The 11,639-nt window shown below is 44.4% G+C and overlaps 1 pseudogene; it reads left to right on the forward strand.

The window, feature by feature from the left end:
- The first annotated feature begins 6,236 nt into the window (after positions 1–6,236).
- On the forward strand, positions 6,237–9,775 carry LOC113269726 (Y-box-binding protein 1-like; annotated as a pseudogene).
- Positions 9,776–11,639: the final 1,864 nt, after the last annotated feature.

The following is an 11,639-nucleotide window of genomic DNA, read 5'->3' on the forward strand; positions in this document are numbered from 1 at the left end:
TTTGCTGAGGATTCTAATCAAGACTGCCCTGTGGCACTAGCATGTTTATCAGGCTCAGTGAGTTTAATTTGAGAATGACCTTTGAACCCACGTTTCAACATCAAAAGAATTCAGATTCTGGGGATGCCCCAGGGCTTTAAGTGTCCTTTGGAGCTTGTAAAAGAGATCTGGCGTAAGGCAGGGATCACAATAGGCCAACAGGGCTTCCTCAAAAGTTTTAGAAGGGAAGTTGGGACCAGGTCACTTCCCTGTGGAAATCATACACCAGTAATTTGGTTGAACCCCTCCTGTCTTCCCCAGGCCAAGTCTCTACTTGACTCATTCCTTTTACCTGGTAGGCCCCTGAAGACATTTGATTTCAAGAGCCCTGCTTCCAGACATTGGGTTGCCCATCCTGACAGTTTCAGGACTCTAACATTCCTGGACATTTTATGCTAAACAAATAAATCATGATTCGGAGAAATTCAAATGCTAAAATCCTGGAGATATGGGTACCAAACATCTCTAATACAAAGAGATCCAAGACGCAAGGATGATACATCTCAAGTTCTAAAGATTCATGAAATAAAACTATTTGACACATTCTTTCGAATTTCCTCAGCAGGAACACATTTTACCCTTCGGTGGTTGTTTAGTTACTATGAGTGCCTAACAAACCACCCTGAAACTTAAGGACAAAAAATAACCATTTTATTATGCTCATGGATTCTGTGCATTAAGAATTCTGACCCAGCAGAGAGGGGCAGCTTGTCTCTGCTCTGTGATTCTAGGTTTGCCACAGGGAAGAAGGGTGGCATGATTCAGTGATTGAAGGTTGGAATCTGATGGAGACATCTTCACTCATAGGTCTGGCGGATGATGTGGGCAATTGACTAGGCACGCCTACATGTGATCTCTCGGTGTGGTCTCTCTGCACACGGTTGTTTGGACTTCCTTACAGCATGGTAGCTGGATTCCGAGAACAAAGGTCACAGGAGAGCAACACATGACAAGAGAGTAAGAGCGCATGACATCTTTATAATCTGGCTCACGGTCTCATTGTAAGAAGAGTATGTGGGATGGAATTATTGCAGGCATGTTCAGAAAATACAATCTGCCACAGGGATAGATGTGACTTTCAAAAACAGCTGAAAGTCATTAGGAGTTAAGTTAGATGAAAAATGTAAATGAGGGGCCCCTAGCTGGCTCAGTCAGTAGAGCATGCGGCTCTCAATGTCAGGGTTGTGAGTTCAAGCCTCACACTGGGCATGGAGCCTACTTAAAAAAATGTAAATGAGTGAAGCTGTTTTCGATTCAAAAGATGAGGAGTAAATAATAAGAACATTAAATAATAAGAACACTTCCTTCTGTGGATCACATTCAGTCCAGAATTCGATTTCAACAGACCTCTTGTGGAACTTTTAAAACCACCAGCATCATTCCCCCCAATTACCATGACAGATCTGATAGGCTCTGCATTAAGTATTTCATCTCCTAGGGGGGTAAAGAACTGACATGTAGGCAGGTAAATTCTTGCGTTTGGGTTTATTAGGGAAAAAACAAATAACCTCCTCATCTTATATCTCATTTAGCCATCACCAAAAGCTCCCTTTTGCTTTGGGTATGTATAAATTCTGAGGGGCTGGCAACAATCAGCAGATCCCTCTTCTAAAGCTAGGTTCTAAGCATTAGTTTTTGGAGGTGAGAAATCTTCCTCCTGGAGGTTAATAATTAATCATCTCTGTAAGTATTAAAGGTCTCTACAAAGGAAACCTGTTTGATATCATTTAGCCAAGTGACAAAAAGATTCTCTTTTCAAGGAGATCCAAGTAATGTTCCTTGGAACAGGCATCCTGTGGAAAGTATCACCTGTGTTCTTGCCCCTAAAAATGTTTGGCGGTAGCAACAAAAAAAGTACCGTTGATTTGCCATTTTGTCCCCAGTGCTCATGTTTACCTTCTGATTAAACCAGGGCCGCTTGGCGGATGAACCTGGGAGGGTAGAGGACACCTGGGGCCGTTTGATAAAGACTCATGAATAGAGCACGGTGGTACTGTCCAGGTTCCAGGGCCACTTTCACACACGTGGGATGCAATCTGGGGTAAAAACTGTGAAAGAACCACAGAGCTGGAAGAAGCATCTGCTTTAACTCCTTTATCTTCAAGATGGAAACTGAGGCCTACCTCCATTGGACGACTTGTGCAAGAAACATTCGTCAGTGCCAAACCAGAGCTGGAAACCAAATGTACCTTCCAAGAGTAGTTTTTGCAAGTATAAAACGCACATCTATAAGTCTTAGAGTAAGTCTGGATCCTGTACCCCCTAGAAGCAAAAATTTGGAGTGCCTTGGGATACCCTGCCATTTATCAGCTGTCTAATTTCAAGCAACGTACTAACTCCCCTTCTCCAAGCATGTTATCTCATCTATAAATGTGAATGATATTGTACCCAGCTGCCTTTCCAGGGTAGTTGTAAGGGTCAAACGAGGGCATGTACTGCGGGAGGCTTATGCAAATATCGGTGGCGGATTGGTTGGCTTGCTCTCTGCTAGGATGTAGTTCTCTGCCTTCCTAGAAATTGACTCTGGACTCCTCAGTAATCTGATTGGTCTGAGATGTTGATAGACTCACCCATGCAGTTAGTCATTTAAACCAGCTGCTCTCTTTTTTACCTCTTTGCAAATGACACAAAATGAACAATTGAGGGCAAAATCTGGAAGCACATTTCAAGAGTCTGAGAGATAAAGCCCAAGGTACCACTGATGTCTCCCCATTGTGCTGTAGGAACTGGAGGTGCTAATGTTCGTCTTGAGAAATTCTGGGCAAATTCTTAGGCCTTTTGCTAATGCTAATAGGGCTCAGGCAAGGGTAAAAACGGAGGCCCATACACCCTATGTCCCTCAGCTCTGCAGTACGCTCGCTTTGTGGAGAAGGGCGCAGCCAGAAGAGGGCCAGGGCAGGCGCCCCTCTTGCCTGGGTCCAACAGCACTGAGGTTAGAAGTCTCTTAGAAAAATTCCAGTGGGGGCGCCTGGGTGGCACAGCGGTTGGGCGTCTGCCTTCGGCTCAGGGCGTGATCCCGGCGTTATGGGATCGAGCCCACATCAGGCTTCTCCGCTGGCAGCCTGCTTCTTCCTCTCCCACTCCCCCTGCTTGTGTTCCCTCTCTCACTGGCTGTCTCTATCTCTGTCGAATAAATAAACAAAATCTTTTAAAAAAAAGAAAAGAAAAATCCCAGTGAAGGGTGACAAGGCTATGACCAAAGGAATGGAAAGGAGACAGCAACTGGGAAGGTCAGGTAGGGAAGATTCTGTGGGACTTAGAAACTACTGAGATAGGGGAGAACAAAAAAGAAAGGAGGCAACAGAAGATGCCAAATTTTTCAGTCCTGGGTTATTAGTGGGGCCAGGAGGGAAGCTTCTGACATAGTTAATCTCAGATTTCTGTTAGCGTGTATGATTTTTCAAGTCTGAGCAGCACTCTTTCTCAAATATTTTCAGACAGAATTGTCACCCATTCATACGTGTTCAGAATAGTGCAGGTACTTTTAAGCATTTGCTCTAAGCATCAGATATAAGAACATGTTGGCTTAGAAATGTTCACAGTCATCTCTTATAGCCACATAGCTTAGAAAAACGTGTAATTTCGGGGCACCTGGGTGGCTCAGCCATTAAGCGTCTGCCTTTGGCTCAGGTCATGGTCCCAGGGTCCTGGGATCGAGTCCCGCATCGGGCTCCCTGCTCGGCAGGAAGCCTCCTTCTCCCTCTCACACTCCCCTTGCTTGTGTTCCCTCTCTCGCTGTCTCTGTCTGTGAAATAAATAAAATCTTTAAAAAAGAAAAAAGAAAAAAAAAGAAAAACGTGTAATTTCTATTTAAATATTATGTTACCCCAAGACATGCAAATAAATGTCATTTGGTAGCCTTTATGGTGGAGAATTTGGTCAGCTGCAAAATAGGGCTATCAAGATTGTTTTATCATTAATTTTTAAAATAAACTTCTGGAGCAGAATGGGGTAAGATTTTATTAGCCTGAGACCTCAAAAGTCCAAGACATGACTTTTCCTATTACAGATCAGTCCAGCTGAATCATAGGTAGAAATATATAGATGGAATATAATTATTCTAATTGGAATATGGCCATGACACCAGCCAGCCAATATTCCAGTCATAAAAACAATGGCTATTTTTTCGTCTCATTGCTTTTTATGAGACATTGCAATAATGGTTTGTGCCAGATAACTCTGACAATGTAACTGAATTCTAGAGTTGCTGTTCTAAACTTGTAATATAAGAAATAGTTGTAATATAAGACTGTGTCTTTCTTCAAAGGTAATCCATCAGATGTTTGCTTGAAAGATAAAAATATTTACTCTTATGAAGGGTCCTATTGATAAATAATAAATTACAGAATTCCCACAATGTTTTTTTCCTAAAGAAGAGTGAATAGTAAATGGTAAATTTTTAAAATGGTCCACTCTTTCTTAATTTTGATAACTATGCAGGGAACCACATAGACTTAAGTGTATCTTGGGTTGAGGGCCTTAGTGCATTGCAAATACCCTGGTAATCCACAGTGTGCCCCAAACCAGAGCCTGAGGAACAGGGAGCAGAACAGGATGTAACTGGAGGGTGACTGGGTCCTCCATCACTAATACCGAATGTGTTCTCCAGCTCACTGAACACATTTGACAAACCCGAGGTCTCAGATGGGGATGGGGGTAGGTGAAGACTAGGGTAGAGGTGAAGGTAGGGGCTAGATCTCTAAGAAGATATAACATAATAGGTTCTCGGTCTTCAGAAAGCACCGAGAAGCAAGGGGGCAGAAGGCTTTGCTAAGCAATTCTCCCTAAAACACCACTAAAATCTTGGGAACCCTGTCAATCACATGCCTCCTCTGCTCTCGTTGAGAAATAGGCATGCAAAACTAGTAGGAATAAAACCATGTTTTTAAATTAATGATAAAGCTTGACTAGAGAACCTTGCTTGTACTTGGGCCCAGGTAGGTCTTCAGCTCTACTTGTGGGTAGGGAAAGCTGTGCCTGCCTCTGCAGGAAAAGGAGTTTCCATCCTCACTCCCTATCAGATTCAGAGAGGAGGCCTGGAAAGACATCAGCCTTCAGAACATAGGCCTGTGCCCCCATCCAGATCCACTTGCTTCATAGGAACAAAATCAGAGAGGAGAAGGTGCGGGCAGGTCTGAGCCAGAGAGAGTGAGCTTGCAGTGTGACCTTTACCCTTCTCCCCGGTCTTATCAGTCACTCCCCCCCAAAAGGCAGAGCTGGGAGGTGCTTTCTCACTTTCCTGGAGAGGACGAAGTGTGGGCAGAAGTTACTATTTTAGGGGTCAATGATGGAACATGAGAAGAAGGAGAGAAGTGTTTTCTCAGCTGTCATGTGATTCAGTCTTATCCTAGCAAAAGAACATTCTAGAACAGGTGGGTCCTGGAAGTTGGATTTTTACATGAACCCAAGTTTTAATCAGGGCGGAGCTAGGTAACATTCACTCCCTGTGGCTCCTGGGTGGGTGAGTGGGGGGAGGCAGATGTAATTTGCAGTTAAGCATTTGCAACTGAAACTCTGAGATCAGTCCTGAAAAGGAGCCAAGGATTGCCTTCTGAGAACCCTGAGGACTTGTCTGGAGGGAAGAAAATAATGTACATTTATTCTTATTTGAAGCTGCTCTGAGGAATGAAAGGTGTCTCCCCTCTGGGGCTGTCAGTCAGGGGAAGAAAAGCCTGGGGTGGGTAAGGGGGGGGGACCCTAGATATGTGTACATGGGTAAGGTTGAGTTTTGGCAAAAGTCTGAAAATTAGGTTCATCTCCGGTATCCTCATTCTGCTTTTCATTTGACCAAAGCCCTCCTGCATGATTCCCTCATCTTCCAGATGACCTTTCCTTCCACCTAAACTTGTCAAGCAAGCATTCCTTCATTCCTTCCAGTGCAGCTCGAAGGTAGATGGTAGGAGAAAAATTAATTAATTAAAATCTTTAACAATGACGTGTAAGTCTCAGCCCTCCTTCGCCACCTTGAATGTATTTGTATTTTGAAAGAAAAGACTGGTTTACAGGTATAAATATCTCAGTGGTTTAAATTTCAGGCAGAATTCTGAAGCTGTTTGCCTGGGAATCAGGGATGGCATTGTTCCCAGCACTAAGGGGACAATACGGCCTTCTGTGAAGACGTGGCATGAGTAAGGACCAGGCACAGATTCATCGGAGGTCAAGAAGGATGAAGACAAATGATCATTGGTTGGCATAGAATGAGGTCACTGGTAGCAGAAAGAAATTGGGAAGCAGCAGTAGCAGTGATGATGGACAATGATACAGGTAGTATGGATTCAATTCAGCCAGTAGTGTCCAGAACAGAACATTTAATTCTCTGGACACCTGCCCTGGTAAGTAGACTTTGCTCTTTCCAAGCAAACCATGGGTCTTTCTTTTCCCAACCACTAGTCTTGAATAAAGGAAATGTCAATGTATCCCTTTTCTAGCTGTGGGACTCATGCTTGACTGTGAGGTCTGCCCTGGGTCAGCCCCCTCATCCACCCAAGTATGTGTTCTAGTCGTACCCTAAGTAGTCCATAAGCTCAGCCAAACAGGCACCTGACTGATGCCTCCTATCCTTCCACTTCTCTCCTTGCCTCGGGGACACTCTTCTCCCTGCCACCCCTCCAAGCCTGTGTACACCTCTTCTGAATTCTGCTCATCCTTCAGAGCGGGCTCGGGTTTTCAGACACTTTCTTCTCTGGGTGGGTTTCCCAGAGTACCAGCATCCCTTCCCCTTTCTGAACTTAAAGTCTTCTACGAATAATCATAATGGCAATAATTACAGTAATAATAATGATGTCCTACATTTGAATACTAGGAATGTTTTTAAGTGCTGACACATCCTTTGTTACATGTGTGCCTCACAGAATCATTCAACAGATAGTAAGGGATTAATATTATTCCTAATTATTCCTACCTAGAAACAAAACAAAACAAAAATCAATAAAGAAATTGAGGTCCAGAGAGAGTAATTGTTTATTCCAAGGCCACATATCCCAAGATACATTGTATCTGCCATTTTGGGTTCTCTAATTTAAGTTACGATTTCTAATTAACTATTACCTTGCATGGTTTTCAAATTGTTTCCTGTTCCTTGTCTTGGCTCCATAATAAGATTATACCTTTCTTTAGGGCAGGAAAAATCTCTTCTGCATTTTGGTAATTCCTCAGCACTCAGAATTATATTAAGTACACAATTTTGGCTTAGAAAATGCTGCACTGATGACACGGAAGGTCACATGTTTATATTTCTGCACATTGTGTGACTGTGGACATTTGAGTTTGCTGGAAGATATCATGGCCCTGTGATTCCATTTGACCCTATTTTGGGTGTTGGAGATCCTGGGGCCCATACACCCTGAGGAGGAGAAGCATTCTGCTATTATCAGTACTGGTGGCTACCGTTACTAATCTAAAAGATTTCAGTCTTGGTATCAAAATGGGAAGGAATAAAATATCTGTTTAATGCATTGCCTCCCTAGCCCCTGCAATATTAATTTGGAAACATGTGCCCTGCCTCCATCTGCTTTGAAATTCCTTGCCTCCCCCTCTCCCATCCATAGTGACCTCTGACCTGTGCCAGCTTCAGGAAGAGGGAAACACTTGACACTTCGACTGACACAGTGATAATGCTGGCGAAGAGAAGGAGCTGAGAGGGTTAGCAGTTGTGCTGATGACTTTGGCCATCTGAGAGGGAAATCTGGGACGCACGAATGCTGTCTCTCTCTCCTGGGGCTTTGCAGAGGAAGGACAGTCTATGGGTTACTGCTCTGGCTCAGCAATTGACCCCTGAGGGAGAGGAAAGAGCAGAGATCTATACAAGTCCCAAACCAGATTCCTTGAAGGTGAAGCTACGGAAGATCATTGCATTGATAGGGTCAGGACAATTTGGGGTTCAGTTCAAGGATGTCATGTTCCAGGAGTGATGGATCCATTGGTTAATATATCCACTGGCTTGTTGCCATGCAGATTATGTCTCACAATTAGGGCGTGCAATCTCAAAATACAATGACATCATGAAAATTTGCTTAAATGTACATCTGTAAATAGAGTGGAATATTGTAGTTTCAATACTTGAAGCAAATCCTACCTACCAGCTATTGATCATTGCATAAAAGATTCATTTGAGCCAGTATTCAAGTTCAAGTATGTACGCATGCCAGTAAGATTACTGAGGCAAAAAATATCAATGTATGCCTCCTGGTTTCTGAATCAATCTTGTGTATCACTTTTAATAAACACGTAACACCTACTTCATCTCTAAATGATGACATCAAATGTTCCAGAGAACTTGACCTTCTCCAGAGGGAAATCAATCAAACTATGACAATATGGGGGGCACCTGGGTGGCTCAGTTGTTTAAGCGTCTGCCTTCAGCTCAGGTCATGATCTCAGGGTCCTGGGATGGAGCCCCGCATCCGGTTCCCTGTTCAGTGAGGAGCCTGCTTCTCCCCCTCCCCTGCCCCTCTCTCTTGCTCGCGTGCGCTCTCTCTCTTTCTCAAATAAATACATAAATAAAATCTTTTTTTAAAAAAACTATGATAATATGACAAATATCTGGAAACAAAAATAAGAGCAAGGGAAATTTTAACAAGTATTTATCATGTTAAGAATTATTTCCTTTCCCAGAATTTTGACCCTCTGATTTACCAGACGGAGAGGCCCTAGAATTGGCTGTGAAATAAAAACAAAGAGTAGTTTTAAAATTCTGAGTAAGGAGCGGAGAGCGGACCCCAGAGAGCCCTTGACCAGTCCCACCAACGCCGCGGGCCTAGTGACCATCACCCCTTCCCCGAGAGGAGCCGCAGCTGCCGCAGGCGGCCGCAGTCACCATCACCGCCACCCTGAGCAGCTAGGCCCAGACCCAGCAGCGGCCCGCAGCCCGGGCCCTCCGAGCAGCCGACACCAGGCCCTGCACCAAGGCCGGCACCACGGGCGGCCTCACATCGGAGGCACCTGCCGGCGGGACAAGAAGGTCATCGCAACGGAAGTTTTGGGAAGAGTAAAATGGTTCAATGTAAGAAACGGATACGGTCTCATCAACAGGAATGACACCACGGAAGATGTGTTCGTACATCAGACTGCCCTGAAGAAGAATAACCCCAGGAAGTACCCACCCCGGGAGGAGGGAGAGACTATGGAGCTGGATGTTGCTGGAGAAGAGGGTGCAGAGGCCGCAAATGCGACAGGCCCTGGCTGAGTTCCAGCGCAGGACAGTGAATATGCAGCCCACTGTAACCACTACAGACGCTATCCACGTCGCGGGGGTCCTCCACGCAATTCCCAGCAGATTGCCAGAATGGTGAGAGCGGGGAAAAGAACGAGGGATCGGAAAGTGGTCCCGCAGGCCAGGCCCAACAGCGCCGGCCCCAGCGCGGCGCCGCCGCCTTACCACATGGGAGACCCTACGGCGACGACCACACCTCCCAACCCTCGTGTGCAGGGAGCAGTGACGGAAGGTGCCGGCAACCAGGGTGCAGGAGAACCAGGTAGCCCAGGGAGACAGATCATGGGTCGGGTTATAGACCACGATTCTGCAGGGGCCTCCCCGCCAGACAGCCTAGAGAGGATGGCAATGGGGAAGATAAGGAAAATCAAGGTGAGACCCAAGGTCAGCAGCCACCTCAACGTCAATTACCGACGCAGACGCCCAGAAAACCCTAAACCACAAGATGGCAAAGAGACAAAAGCAGTCCATCCACCAGCTGAGAATTCATTGCCTCCCGAGGGTGAGCGTGGCGGGGCTGAGTAAATGCCCGGCTTACCATCTCTTACCAACGCTTACCATCTCTACCGTCACCCGGTGTAGTCATCCAACACGAAGAAATGAAGATGAAATTCCAGCAATAAGACATAGACAAAAGATTCGAGCTGAAGACCTTAAGTGCTTGCTTTTTGCCCATTGACCAGATAAATAGAATTATCCACATTATCTATGTAGCATGGGATTTTTATTATTTTTACCTAAAGATGTCTCTCTTTGGTAATGACAAACGTGTTAAAAAGAAAAAAAAAAAAAAGCCTGGTTTTTCTCAATACACCTTTCAAGGTTTTTAAATTGTTTCATGTCTGGTCAAGTTGAGATTTTTAAGAACCTCATTTTTAATTTGTAATAAAAGTTTACGACTTGATTTTTTCAAAAAATTCAACAAACGGCAAGTACCCATTTATAAAGGTCTTAAATAATTTTTAAAAATGAAAAATATAAAAAAGAAAATAAAATTCTGAGTAAGGAAACATTTATTTTACACATATTCAAGTATAAAATCTTATTAGAGAGCCAAGACTAGCATCAGTAAATAATTAGAAAACAGTGCAAGGTAATATGTAATCAGAGGCCAAACTTAAAAATCAAGAGACCAAAGTGACAGATATAATGCATGGATGGGGGTACATAGTTTGAGTTTAACTCATGATTGAAAGTAAAAGAGCAAGGGGCGTCTGGGTGGCACAGCGGTTAAGCGACTGCCTTCGGCTCAGGGCGTGATCCCGGCGTTATGGGATCGAGCCCCACATCAGGCTCTTCTGCTGTGAGCCTGCTTCTTCCTCTCCCACTCCCCCTGCTTGTGTTCTCTCTCTCGCTGGCTGTCTCTCTCTCTGTCGAATAAATAAATAAAATCTTTAAAAAAAAAAAAGAAAAGAAAAGAAAGTAAAAGAGCAAGTATTCACGTAGTGATCATTATATGCCAGGCACTTTTTAAGTGATTTAAATATATTAACTGATTCAGTTCTCATAACCTACCAATGGGATAAGGTTTCAATGAACTAATTTTACAGATGAGAAAACCGTGGCACAGATCAGTTATTTAATTTGCTCAAGGTCACACAGCCAGTAAGTGACAGTGCTAAAGATCTGACCTCAGGCAATCTAGTTCCAAGATCTGGGATCCTAACCTCATAATAACTCATAGTTCTGCTCCTAGTAGTAATAATAACAGTAACTTTTAAATTCTTATTTCCTATGTTATACCTGAAGCAGTTTCAGGTGTTAAGTGAAATACACGTATGCATGTCGCCAGTCTTAGTTTCATAATAAGCCACATCTAGAATATCCCATCCTCCTGTCTCCCAGGCTATAATGGACAGAGTGTATCAGCAGCTGATTCATTACCCACTTCATGTATACAAAACCTCAGCTTGTTTGTAGGTCCACAGCCTATCTGTAGGTCCACCGATGCTTTCTCAGAAACCTAGGTTGCATAAGTGGCTTTAATTTGTGCCATGGAGACAGGACCCACCACCCCAGGTGAACACCTGCTCAAAGGCAGCCATCTGAAAGCTGGCCAGTGACCTATGATTGGCCTCACCTGAGACTTCGGCCAACACTGTAGTGACGGGATCAGTCAGACTTTCTCCCTTTGAGACTTTAACTGTGAAGCAGAGAGGGGATGCAGAATGAGTGAACTGGTGTTGAATTAGAGAGAGAAGTGGAGAAAATAGCAAAGAGGAGTCGTGAGGCGGTAAAAACCACGAGGAAGCAGGAGTTGTGAGGTGGACAGGGAAAGGAGGAGGGTCAGACCACCGGGAGAGGGAGGGAAAGACCAAGACACAGCAGGCTCTGAGGAACTGAGTCGCGAATTTGGCCACTGAGGAGGACTTCAGGTGAGCCCTGAGAT

Source organism: Ursus arctos, unplaced genomic scaffold, assembly GCF_023065955.2.
Source record: "Ursus arctos isolate Adak ecotype North America unplaced genomic scaffold, UrsArc2.0 scaffold_36, whole genome shotgun sequence".
Classification (NCBI taxonomy): Eukaryota; Metazoa; Chordata; class Mammalia; order Carnivora; family Ursidae; genus Ursus; species Ursus arctos.